A 12,705-nucleotide genomic window follows, 5' to 3' on the forward strand; every position below is an offset into this window, starting at 1 on the left:
ATAGATAGATAGATAGATAGATAGATAGATAGAAAGATATGAAAGGCACTATATAATAGATAGATAGATAGATAGATAGATAGATAGATAGATAGATAGATAGATAGATAGATAGATAGAAATGCACATGTTTAAGATGATTAATGAAAGTTTGAGACAGTCCACTGAACTACTGTACTTCACATTATTAACAATGGGCTCTTCCAAAACCCAGAACAATGACAGGCTGTCCTCATCCCCTTTAATTGTCACCATCTGCCAGGCTTAAAAGACTCTTATAAAAGTCCGGTATGTCCGACATATCAAATTTATTCACCTGGCACAGCAGCAGAGTTTTTCCAAATTTCAGGTTTTCAATGTGGTCAAAAAACGTTGTGCCAAATCCATCCACGGCTGATGCTCAGAAGGATACAACAATTTCTGTAAAGTCTGTAGCCGAAATGCAGCAACTCTCCCGAACACATCTATAATGCCTTGCCCACCTTCATCCAGTGGCTGAAACAGGACACTTCTCCTAAGCCAATGCAGGCCATCCCAAAAAAGTTGATTAAAACTTCCTGAATATTTTGAAGCAGCTGTGCAGGAGGCTCTAAACAAATGCATTTATGCCACAGTCCTGAGGCTATGAGGTTGTTAATGATGAGCATCCTGCCTCTGTAGGATAACTGAGGTAGAATCCACCTCCACCGAGCAAGCCGATCCTTCACCTTCTGCAGTACTCCATCCCAGTTCTTTCGTATATATGATAGATAGATAGATAGATAGATAGATAGATAGATAGATAGATAGATAGATAGATAGAAATGCACTAAAGAAATAAGACCAATTGGAAAGTTAAAGAGTTTGGATACTGCAAAAATATCTCGAATTAAGAAAATATTATTAAAAATCATTCTATGAGGGACACAATAGCTCTGATCAGGATGCACCACCTGAGCTAAAACAGTTCGCAATCTGTTAGAGCCTTTGACAGGATTTTGTAATCAGCACAAAGGAGGGACACAGGCCGCCAGTTTTGAGATTTTGTAGGTCACCTTTTTTGGCAGTAGTGTTATTACCGCCCTCGGCAACTCTGAGGTAACACACCATTTTAATACTGTAGAGGAATACCTCCAATACATCAGGACCAATAATATCCCAGAAGTCTTTATAAAATTCCACTGGAATGCCATCAATGCCTGGGACTTTTCCATTATTCAATTCATTCAGTGCATCAGTGAGCTCTCCTAAGCACAACTCCTTCTCCAGCTCTTGAGTCTGCATATATCAAGATAGATAGATAGATAGATAGATAGATCTAGAAGAGTGAACAAGACAGAAGAGACTTTTCTTTTCTTAGGCTTTGTATTGAAGAGATAAAGGCACTATATGTCACATAGATAGATAGATAGATACATTTCCCCTCCGCCTCCTCGTCTCCCTCATAGATAGATAGATAGATAGATAGATAGATATCGTATAGATAGATAGATAGATAGATATGCAACTCATCTCCCTTATTTAAAGGCACATTACCATTAAGCTGTATAAATCGTCATAGATAGATAGATAGATAGATAGATAGATAGATAGATAGATAGATAGATAGATAGATAGATGCACGAACGAGCCATCGATCACTACACCCTTTTCTACAATTGTCTGCACCAGATAGATAGATAGATAGATAGATAGATAGATAAGGCACTATATAATAGATAGATAGATAGATAGATAGATAGATAGATAGATAGATAGATAGATAGATAGATAGATAGATAGATAGAAGATAGATAGATAGATAGATAGATAGATAGATAGATAGATAGATAGATAGATAGATAGATAGATGGATAGATAGATAGATAGATAGATACTGTAGATAGATAGATAGATAGATAGATAGATAGATAGATAGATAGATAGATAGATAGATAGGAAAGGCCGCTATATGATAGATAGATAGATAGATAGATAGACAGAAGATAGATAGATAGATAGATAGATAGATAGATGGGGTGAAAGGCGCTATATAACAGACAGCTCACCTTGCTTCTCTTCCCACGTCCGTCTGGGTGTCATCGTGTCTCCCCTCTCATCCTCCATGCTCTCCTGCCGTGGTTTGCCACCCGTGACTCCGGCAGGCGCCACACAGATGACTCCTGGCCTCAGTTGTCTGCGCCGCTCGGCGTGTTCCACACGTGTGTCGCCATCGTGCAGCGACAGAAATAAATAAATAAAGGCAGCGCGGGGCTCAGTGAACAGTGTATGATTGATCGTCCCTTCTGAGGATGTCTGTACACAAGACAAGCCTTTCGGCAGCACAGAGGCTTCTTGATTGGGCCTTTGCTGCAGAATGAAGGACGCGCTTCACAGTCTGACATTTTCTATTTCTTTTTTGTTGATTAATTTTGCGTTTTCTCTCCCCTCCCGCTCCTCTCTTGTCGACAGGCCTCCATCGTGTTGCAGGGCACTGCTGCTGATCCCAGCGCTCTTCCCAAAGAGCCATCATCAGCCTGACGGGTGTCGTCAACTTCTATTGTCTACTTCTGCTGTCACCTCCGGGTCACCCTGACAGTACCACAGTCCATGTGGGCTTTGCTTTCTGCTTGGCCACCCGGACCCTTAATGCCAGTGGCCATGCCAGCACCATGCATGGTGTTTCAGTGAGTTTAACTTTAATGTCCGTCATTTAGCTGGAGGCCGATCTCTCTGTCAATGCAAACCTCAACACCCTCCTTCCAGACTTGTCACAGGGACATAACGAGCATCCTGGTGGGATTGAGAGCAAGACAGGGAACAGTCCTGGTTAAAACCCTAGTCCGTAGCCCTGGGGGGCACTGATGTTCACCCACAGGCAGTCACTCACTCGTCTTGGGCTGATCTTCAATGGGTCACCCTTCCTTGTGCTCTCCCTGTGTTTGTCCCACAGCCCAGTTTAGCACTGAGCTTCAACTGGTCCTGAATGGAGCTTAAGAGACCACCAACAGCGATTAACTCACAAGGGTGTTTCTGTGCCTTTTTATTAAAATCACACATTTATAGATGATAAGGCCTGGCAACACCTTGGCTGGCAGTCAAAGTAAACCAATCCAGGTGCCATTGTCTGGGTAAAACAGGGGACTGAACGGAATGTCAGGACAGGCAAAAGCAGGTGACAAAGGGGACCTGCTGGTTTAATTTGCTATTTAAAGTGACAAAGGTGGGTGACAGAGGGGACCGGCAGGTTTCGTTTCATATTTGAAGTGACACTCACCGCTGGTATTTAAGGAAACAGCCAGGTGAGTAGTTAGAGGATCGTCACAGCCGTCACGTCACTCCAGTCCCAGCTGCCCCAGTCAGGATGTGTCGCCCCCTAGTGACTCAGATGTGAATAACCAGCCACAAGGCTAAGGCCTGAATTCCCGCCTCCATGTGCTTTGTGGGTGGTTCCCTCAGGAGGCGGGGCCACCTGTCCATCATTGTATGGACAACCCCCAGCCCTATAAAGTAGGCTGAATCCAGCAGTCCCTTGCGGTTCATTGCAGTGTGCCTGGGAGTGGGGTGTCCTGGGATTTGTGACCCGGTTTTGTGCTTTGTGTTATTCTTCCGGATTTTCCAACCTCTTTGCTGCCCTTTGGCTCTGTGATTGCGACTTTGTTTGTTTTTTCTCTTTCCTTGTTTTTTTGACGGCACCATTGCCGTCATTTTTGGTTCTGCAGAGTGTGGAATAATTAATCTTTTATTTGCAAACGTCCTACGTGCAATATCACAAGCCTGGGTTTTTGATGGGACTTCCTCCTCTAGTGGCCATTTTTGGATGATTTTGACACTTGGGAGCGTCTGAGCAGCCAGAGCTTTGACCACTTTGCTGTGTTTCTGGTGTATTTTGGGACATTTAAATTCTTTTTTATTTAATTTTTAGATCCAGTTGCCCATTTTGGGGCCTTAGTAGGCTGAAGTCTGCCTGTGGAGTTGAGTCAGGCTGCCTGAGGTGAGGCCTCTCTTTACTTTAGGCAGGCCTGTGAAGCTCCAAGGTTTTTGGGGGGGGGTCTTTTTAGGGGCCTACCACCCTTATATCATGTTTGTGATGCCTCATCATCACTATTAATATTATCACCATCGTCGTTATTAATTATTTGAAGACACTCAGTAATAAAAATCCACTTAATTAAATAATTACTGTTAATATTATCATCACAATCATCGTCACTCTCTGAACACTGACAGTAATAATACATCATAATAAACAGCCCCTGCACCCAAACCCCCCAAGGTGAGTCTGGATTTCCTGATTTGGCAGAGTTCTTCTGTGGTGGCCATATTTGCATATTTCAGTAACAAACTGCGCCCCTCCCCAACATACGCCCCCTTATTCTGGTCACACAGATTTGAAGTCTTGGCTTCACCTTGGGGGGAGTTTGCATGCAGTCGTCCGTCACTGTGTGCTTTCTGGTCCCTCCGACAGCCCAAAGTGTGTGTCAGGCTCACCGGGTGGGTGACGTGTGACAGTATTGGTCCCTGCCTTGTGCCCAGTGCCGCTGGGTGAGGCTCCAGGCCCCGTTGAACCTGATATGCATCACGTGTGTTTGAGATGTAATACTATGGGGTATTTCATTAGATGAATGCTCTGAATTAGCTTAGCAGCGCCACCTACAGGCGCCGTGTACCTGACAGTTCACTTGAAACCCCCCAAGCAGTGCCAGCAGCCCCCTCAGGTTTACAGTCCATTAACTTGCTGCAAATCGCACACACAGCTGTACTTGTAAAGGACTTTGGGACAGTGTTTCAGTATTGAAAGGCACTATATAGACTGTTCAGGCAGCATTTTGGAACCTTTGTCATTGTTACCGAAAGGTGTTGTCAGACAGACAATCCTAGGCTGAACTGGGGGGTCAATTACAATCAGGCCACTCCCCTAAGGGACAAACACAAATATGGTGACCCCTGAGTTTAGACCACCAGAACTGAGGTGATTTGACTCTGTGGCATACCAGCCTCCCTCAGATAGATAGACAGATATGAAAGGCGCTATATAAGATAGATAGATAGATAGATAGATAGATATGAAAGGCGCTATATAAGATAGATAGATAGATAGATAGATAGATAGATAGATAGATAGATAGATAGATAGATATGAAAGGCGCTATATAAGATAGATAGATAGATAGATAGATAGATAGATAGATAGATAGATAGATTCCTCTACTAGTATCTAAGCCCCCATTTTGATGTGCACCATAGAGACCACTCAGGCTCCGAGGCTGGACAGATGGAGATGAAGCGATTTTCACGAGACAGTGTGACTCACCTGAAGCCCCCTGCTGGCTGTCCCTTGTAACCCGTCTCTCCCTGACCTCAGACGAGACAAAAGCCACCGCAGACTAATCGCTGCTTGCCAGCCGCACACAAAGAACCCAATCCCTGCCATTAATAAAGCCATTTTTTGGTGACCTGAATTACATGTCACTTGTCAAAGTAAATCACAGATCATTTAAGTAGAAATTACTCCCAACCTGATCTTTAAGTAATCAATAGCTTTTTGACAGATGCACACTAATGGGCTCATTTTTCTTTCCAACTACGCCGCATTTTCTTTCTCTCCTTTTTCTTTTTAAATTTGTGCGAGCGTGAATAGCATGGCCTTCATTTATCAGGACTACTTGTGTTTTACTTTGAAGGAGCGCCATGTGAGCTGTCGAGGAGGGCGACGCCGGGTAAAGGAGCAGCGACTGCACTTCTTCCTGTGCTCCTTCATCCCTTCTGTAATACAGGGGGGACGGTGACAGAGGGGATAAGATGTCCCAACAGGAGCCTTTTAGAGTCCCAAGGCTGACCTTCTGCAACATCTAAGATGTAAAGAGATGTACCCTCCTGCTGGAGGCCTCCACACATGGCATCTGCAGGGTGACACAAGTGGCACAGTTTCACACAAATGCTGATGAAGGCATCAGACTGTCATGCAGAAAAAGGGCAAAGGAAAATAAAATTCCAGGGGCACCCCAAGCACCCATCCAGGGGAGGTCACACTTGCCAGCTGCTAACACATATCGAGGAGTGTGCCCACCTAAACAGACCACCTGCTAGTGGTGCCACTTGGGGGCCTTACACCAGTACACTAGGGGGACAAGCCAGCCCTTCAAAACTCTTGGAGAGACCCCAAGAGTGCTCAGCTCGCCGGATGCCTCACGTAGGCTCAACTGCTGCTCAGCGACTTTCTGCCAGTGACGTTTAATTAGATTTCAAAAGTGCCCGTGATCAGCTAAGATAGCCATTAAACATTTATAAGGAGTTTTTACGGGGTTATTCATTATTGAAAAGCCTTTAATTAAGTGATTAGATCCATTGCTTTTATTAGTTAATTAAAAACAGATGGGGGATTTGTGGGCACGCTTGAGACTGCAGCAGCAGGTCTGCCATTCAGGTGGAAGTGCTGTGTGGGCTCAACCTGAAGAGCCCAGTGCTGGCGGGCACCCAGTGACACTGGCGGGCATTAATGGAGGTCTGCACACCCATTCAAAGTGACGTGTGACAGGGCTAGTGACAGAGATGTGAAAGGCACTTGTCACACATGATCATCATCACGGCTCTTCTGAGGTGTGTACTTTCACCACAGCTCAAGAGGGGGCACAGACAATAATCTGAGCCTCTGTTTGTCCTTCCACAGTGCCAAGAAGATGCCCAGTGAGGGCACCTTACTCCGCCTCCTCCGGTTTCCCTCCTACACGCCCTGGGGTGTCCAGAAGGAGGCGTCACTCATTATGAGAACACACCACAGGACGGAGCTCCTTCTTTATTTAGCACCCTAAAGTGCAATTTGTTGGAATCGCACTTATTAAATGGGGACCACCAGCATAAAGATAAAGATCAGAATAAAATAGAGAGATACTTAGATTTGAAAGCGCTATATAATCAACAGGTACTGAAACACTGTGAAAGGCACTATATGATAGATAGATAGATAGATAGATAGATAGATAGATAGATAGATAGATAGATAGATAGATAGAGTGAAAGGCACTATATGATAGATAGATAGATAGATAGATAGATAGATAGATAGATAGATAGATAGATAGATAGATAGATAGATAGATAGATAGATAGAGTGAAAGGTGCTATATGATAGATAGATAGATAGATAGATAGATAGATAGATAGATAGATAGATAGATAGATAGATAGAATTTGCCTACATTATCTCATCCTGTTGTCTCTTTCGTCCTTTCTTTCTTTCTCCACTCATTCTCAGATATTTTGTCCCTTTTAAGGTGACTGTGGTCGAGTGGGGGGGTCATGTCATTACTTTTATATAAACAATAGACCCCCCCCGATCTCCTTGTCCGTACTCATAATGTGTGCAGGTCGCTATATAATATGTGTACTGTGTGTGTGTGAGTATGCGTGTGTGCGCCTTTGCCCTTAACAGGACTTACTGTTTATTGCCCCACTCTCCCTGTCACCTGTGCCCCACCTACCAGATGACTGTCCCAAGTCACCCCCACCCACCGGCCCCTCGAGGACGCGTTACGTCTTAATTAGAGATTTTTTTGCTTTCCTCTTGTCTCTTTTTTTTCGTTTTCTTGTCACTTTTAAAACTGTTAACAGGAGGCATCGAGGTTTGAAGGAAATTGAATTTTGAAATCTGGCTAATTGCTCCCCGGTGAGCAGCTTTCCGCCACGCCACATCAGCTCCAGCCTCACCACGTTTGTCTCTGCGCTCCCCGGCCCGTCCCCAGCTGCTGTCTTGTCCTCCTTCCAGTTTATTTATGAGGCTCCCCAATTCCCCAAACTCTCCGGAGAAGGAGAGGCGGAGGAGCAGCCAGGCTGATTGGCTCGTGTCCGCGGCCGAGTCACTGTCACTGGCACTGCTGATCTATCGACGTCGGGATGGAGTTACAAGGTCACCATGATTTACAGTCTGGGCTGGGGGACGCTGTCCTGTCATAAGGCTCGCAGATGAATTTGATGCCCTGAGCAGTGTGGGGGCTTGGTGTGTGGTGGTGGGGGGGCGGGGGGCTTCTTATTAATTCCATCTCTGTTCTGTCAGCACTAAAACTCAGTGCCAGGGAGATGGGCTCACAGAGTGCTGATAAAGTGGCATTCAACAAGAGGATCCTGGCTTACCCTCAGCGTCAAGAGCGGGTCACGTCTGCTGAAGTAGGCTCCAGTTTAACTGGTACCTGTGGGAGGCAGTGCCATAGTTAAAGTGGCCTTTTGGCAGTGCCCAGTAGTTGGTTTAGTGTCAGCAAAGCAGGTCAGAAAGTGGGGTGTATCACCACCTCTAAGCAGGCACACCATCTTAAAAAACAACATACCTTCAGGCCAAGAAACCATACCGTCATCAGGTATTGTGTTGTGACCAGCAGCTGACCAAGAATGAGGGTGGGCAGCTACTCACCCACACCTATGGTGCCCAAAATGGCCTGCCACACAAGTCCTCAACAGCATGAGAAGTCAGAACGTGTCACGAGTCTGACATCTTAAAAGGTACCATATGGAGAAACGACTCCGGGCTTCATGTTCAGGCATTCAGTCAAGTGAGTGGAACCCGCAGCTTGGCTCTTTTCAGGTAGCACATGGTGGGTCCATCAGCAAAAAAATGAAAAGCAGTCAGCAGGCTTCTTTACTGCTCATTAGCGAAGTGTGTAACATAACAGAAGAGTAGACAGGTTGACGTGAAAGGCACTATATAAGCAACAGACAGAGAGACAGACAGACAGACATAGACATGGACCTTGGCTACAAATGCAGGGCCGTAATGACTTATCAGTTCATCTCCTCTGTTGACCTAACTTGAGTGTGACCACAGCGTGGCATAGTGTGGCATTGCATGGCATGAACTGCAGCTGCCAGGGCTCCACACTGCAATGCAGCCATACAGGCAGTGAATATCATGGGGGAGGGAACATTCTGATAGATAGATAGATAGATAGATAGATAGATAGATAGATAGATAGATAGATAGATAGATAGATAGATAGATAGATAGATAGATAGATAGATAGATAAGGCACTACATAACAGATGGACAGAGGCATATAGATGGATGTGAAAGGCGCTATATAATTTGTGTTCTCCCCATACACTTTTTTGCTTTTGTGTTTTTCTTCAGCAGGTCAACTACAGCTGTTAATTTTCCCATTGTGGCGCCCCCTACAGGGTGTATGTCCACCTTGCACTCCTTGTTTTGAACTTACACAGGACTGAAAGATGACAGGCACACAAAAGTCCATCATGGCAAAATGAAATTACCCCACTGCAGCAATGTGGGTGGACTAACATCAAAACCTCAGTGCCCCACTGTCGTAATTTTGGACAAGCAAAAATTAATGATCTGTCCCGATGCATTAAATATGGGCAGGGCTAGATAAACACCTGTGCCTGATCTATGCCACTTAGGGAGGAGCTAAACTGCACCCTTTAGTCCCACTGGAGTAACATGGGCAGATCTTTAGCAAAATCAACACACAGACTGTGGTAATTTGGGAAGAACAGAACAAATTAATCTGTATAATATGGGCGGGGCTAAACCAACACCTGCTGCTATATGGGAGGAGCTAAATCATCTCCTTTTGTCTCAATGACATTTACTCAATCCATCTGTCCCCATTGCCACTATATGGGTGGACAAAAAGTCAAATCCTCAGCCCCAAGACCCATTATGACAGTTTATGACAGTCTGCCACATAAATATGGGTGGAGCTAAATCAGCACTTCTACCCCCACTGATGCGCTTTGGGAGGAGCTAAACCAAAGCCATATGTCTGGGTGTATAATGTGGGCGGAGCAAAATCAAACAATCAACTGCCATCTAATAGCCGGAGTCTCAGCCCCCTCTCTAAGTCCCCCTGTGCCAAAATGTCACGACTCGACAGTGACTTGGAGCTGAGGTGAAGCTGAAGGGCACAATGTCGCCTTCTGAGAATGTTGTCACTTTTTATCTATCAAACATAAACAGCGCGTACAAAAGATACTTTAGGATACCACGAGACGAGGAAAGGACTTGGGGGGTACGGGTGACGGAGGTTGAGAGAGAAAAGCAATAAAGGTGGGCGAAGTTCAGAACGGGGGTCTCTGGTGTGCTCAATTCGACCAGTGAGCGTGTCTGTCTCATTTTATTGAACGAAGCTTTTTCAGTTTTTAACCTTTGGCTTCACTTACAGATGAGGATGCGGGGACATTCAGGAGGCGCCGGCGTCCCGGCAGTCAGACAAAGCGTCCCACCGTGTCGAGGAGGACCTTGAAGGCCCCCGCTAGCGGGATCAGGAGATTTCTCTTCCAGGATTAATGGTAAACCTTTCAGGATTTACGCATGCGGGGCTGCGCCATCGGGCGGCTCCTTCGGCTCTTTGGTGTCAAAGCCGATAGGACGCCGCACGCGATCAGGGCGATTTGAAAGTTACCTTGGATCAAAGGGTCTGCTCGAGAAATGACTTATTGGGCGATGTGTCGGGTGGCGCGTGCGCGCACGTGAACAGGTGAGGTCAGGCTGCTGTTTGCGTACAAATGAGGGAGCGCGCGTTCATCTGCGCAACCCTGAGCCTCGAGAAGGAATGCGCGTGCGCGCGCGTGTGTGACTTTCACTGTGTGTGCGCGAGAGCGGGGTGATCTGGTACTTGTGTATGTGAGTGTGTGTGTCTGTTAGTGTGTGTGTGCGCGCGCGTGTGTGCCCTTCGTTTCATTCTGTGAGGGGCACATTTGTGAATAGGGGCCCGTGGTGGCCCTTGTGTGTTTAAATGGGTGGGCACACTACACAGTGTTATTATTGGCCACTTCGGTCACTTTCGCAGGCTGTCTTCCATTGGCACAACGGCCTCTGATACCAGGTGGATAGAATCCCTTGTCACCACCCCTGAATTGGTTGAGTAACTGAATTACATGACAGACGCGTGTGCCCACACACATTGAGCATCTAGTGGCTTTTGGTGGGGGTGTTCCAATGCCCACCTGAGTGATTTGTGACTTGTGGTCCCTCTGTCTGCAGGCTGCCGCTTTGAATGATTCTTGAGCACGTGGAGGCCAGCATGTATTAATGGTGTACGGTGGGCACAAAGGCGAACACAGAAGAGGAATTTATCCCGATGGAGGCTCTCTGCTGCTGAATCGTGGACGCTCACGCCCGGCTGCACTCCAATCGATTCACTTCCCAGTGTCCACCTGCTCTTCTCCCCCAGTGCTGCTGTGGTGACTGGGGTGCCCTTTTCTTGAACTCGTACATCACTGGTGAGGAAAGAATTTGATGTGACAGTTGAGGTCAAAGAATTGGAGACTTGGAGAACATGGCAGCCGGGCATCTTCAGGGGGTCTCAGCAGGCAGAGCCACCACACAGCTGGGGCCAGAACATCACTGGGAGGCCTAAAACCAAATGGCTGTTTTTACTGATAACAGGCTGAGGCCTCCCTTCTTGAAGGATTTGGACCCACTCGTCCCAATGGTGTCCCTGCTCAGGGTTTGCCAACTTGGATCCTGCCTACTATGCCCAAAGCAACCTCTGGCCAATTCCCCAGTTGTGCCTTCCATTTGTTGAGTGACAAATACCAAGCAGCACATCCTTTAGTTGTGGAGGACATATCTGATGTGCAGGGTATCCTTCTGAAGTGACCTTTTGGAATTTTGTCGTCCTATTGGTCTGCGCTTAAGCGGCCAGTGGGTAAGCAGCAGAATAAGCCGATGAGCCCAGTTGTCAATCAGCTGCTACAGACGTGAAGCCATCAGCGCAACGAAAGTAAAATAGTCACCAGCAAACTCAACGGCCAGAAGGAAAAACACAAATGAAGTTCCCCGAGGCTCCACGTCCTTGAGGAAACATCTCTCTGTTCTCAGCTGGCTTTGAAAAATCTGGGGCCATGCCGACACTCCTCTCCTTGAAAAGGATGTGTAACAGAAACCGCCTGGGGCAAGTAAGGCGCTATAAAGATGCAGAGTCGGCTGCGTGGGGGCCACCCTAACAAGTCCATGAGCTCCTTGTCGGAATGGTTACCTGCAAGCGGCCTTTATGACTGGCAACTGGTCTGTCCCGGTCCAAACTGGAACAACTGAAGTGTGCCAATCATTTCAACTGGCGACTATAAACTGAGGCAAAGTGAGTCCCCGTAGGTGTGTGTGTGTGCGTGTGTGTGCGCGCCAGGCGGTGGACGTGTCTTGTCTGAGGCTTAATGCTGGTCCTGTTCTGGAGCAGACAGGATCACTAAGTGAACAGCTGGATGGATAATATGATATAATATAATATAATATAATATAATATAACCATTGCTGCATGGACCAATGGCAATTTCAAATAATACAACAGAATCATATTGATTTAAATTTGGATTTTTTTGTTTATTTTTGAGGTGTTGGAGTTTTCTTGGGTGGCATGGTGGCTCAGTGGGTAGCGTTGATGCCCTTCAGTTACGAGACCCGGGTTCACTTCCCACATCCTCTCTACGTGGAGTTTGCATGTTCTGACTGGTCCTTTATGTCTCAGTCATTCCAACAGATGGCGCTTTGCCAACATTTGTAGTAATAAAATGCAATGTATGCGTCGTTCCCATAGATGACGCATCACAAACATTTGTGGTAATAAAATTAATTTAATTTGTTATTCCTGTTTCACTCACAATCTGAACTAGTGTGGTGCTGAGGTGTCACCCGTCGCATGACTGCACTTGGGTCCTAATCTGGGATCCTGAGTTGGTTTGTCATGTGGTGAATGTGGCAATGCGCTGTATCAGTTCCCGCTCCTAACCTCTCTCTCTCTC

General features: G+C 46.2%; 1 long non-coding RNA gene across 1 annotated transcript; it reads left to right on the forward strand.

Annotated features, from left to right (window-relative positions):
- The first annotated feature begins 2,371 nt into the window (after positions 1-2,371).
- LOC120519536 lies at positions 2,372-12,258 on the forward strand. The gene is made up of 3 exons (XR_005631568.1): positions 2,372-2,645; positions 10,128-10,254; positions 10,949-12,258. It is a non-coding gene; the product is annotated as an uncharacterized LOC120519536 (long non-coding RNA).
- The last annotated feature ends 447 nt before the right edge of the window (positions 12,259-12,705 follow it).

The sequence above is a fragment of the Polypterus senegalus genome, unplaced genomic scaffold (genome assembly GCF_016835505.1).
Source record: "Polypterus senegalus isolate Bchr_013 unplaced genomic scaffold, ASM1683550v1 scaffold_1432, whole genome shotgun sequence".
NCBI classification, from domain to species: Eukaryota; Metazoa; Chordata; class Cladistia; order Polypteriformes; family Polypteridae; genus Polypterus; species Polypterus senegalus.